Genomic DNA, 1,180 nt, shown 5'->3' with positions numbered 1-1,180 from the left:
GTATCTTATCAAATGCATTCTGGAAGTTCAAATACAGCACGTCCACTGGTTCCCCTTTATCAACCCTGTTCGTGATATCGTCATAAAATATCCAGCAAATTTGTCAAACATGACCTACCCTTTGTAAATCCATGCTGACTCTGCCTGACCGAATTTTGCTTTTCCAAATGTCCTGCTACTGCTTCTTTAATAACGGACTCCAACATTTTCCCAACCACAGATACTAGGCTAACTGGTCTATAGTTTCCGTGCTTTTTGTCTGCCTCTTTTTTTAAAATAGGGGCGTTTACACTCACAGTGACACTGAACCCTCACACTCCTCTATCTGGGGGGGCCACTCTAACCCCTCTCCCACACTCCTATATCTGAGAAGCTCCCTTTAAATTCTCTCTCTCACTCCTGTATTTGAGGAGGTCACTCACATTCTTCTGTCACTCTCCTATATCTGGGGGTGTCCCTCTAAACCCTATCTCACATTCGTGTATCTGGGGAGGTCCCTCTAACCCTTCCCTCACACTCCTGTATCTGGAGAGCTCTCTCTAACCCCTTTCTCTCACTCCTGTATCTGCGGAGATACTTCTAACCCTTATCTGTCACTCCTGTATCTAGGGAAGCTCCTATAACCCCCCTCTCACACTTATATCTCTGAGCAGGTGATCCTAACCCCTCTCACATCACTCCTCTAATTGAGGATGTTCCTCTAACCCCTCCCACATTAATCCTGTATTTCGGAATTTCCTAACTCCTTTCTCCCACTCCGAGTCTGGGGAGGTCTCTTAAAACCCTCTCTCCCAATCCAGTATTTGGGGGGTTTCATGTAACTCCTTTCGCACACTCCTGTATCTGGGGTGCTCCATCTAACACTTCTCTCCCACATTCCTGTGTCTGGGGAGAGCCCGCTAACACCTCTCTCACACACCAGTATCTGGGGAGGTCCCTCGAACCCCTCCTGCACACTCCTGTTTCTGGGGAGCTCCATCAAACCCCTCTCTCTCACTCCTGTAACTGGGGAGGTCCCTCTAACCCCTGCTGCACACTCCTGTATCTGGGGAGGTCCCTCAACCCATTTCTCACACTCCTGTATCTGGGGAGCTCTTTCTAACCCCTCTCTCACACTCCTGTAACTGGGGAGGCCCCTCTAACCCCTCCTGCACACTCGTGTATCTGGGGAGGTTCCTCT

The sequence above is a fragment of the Pristiophorus japonicus genome, unplaced genomic scaffold, assembly GCF_044704955.1.
Source record: "Pristiophorus japonicus isolate sPriJap1 unplaced genomic scaffold, sPriJap1.hap1 HAP1_SCAFFOLD_33, whole genome shotgun sequence".
Lineage (NCBI taxonomy): Eukaryota > Metazoa > Chordata > Chondrichthyes > Pristiophoridae > Pristiophorus > Pristiophorus japonicus.
The sequence above is the reverse complement of the archived record's forward strand: the minus strand, read 5'-3'. Positions refer to the sequence as shown.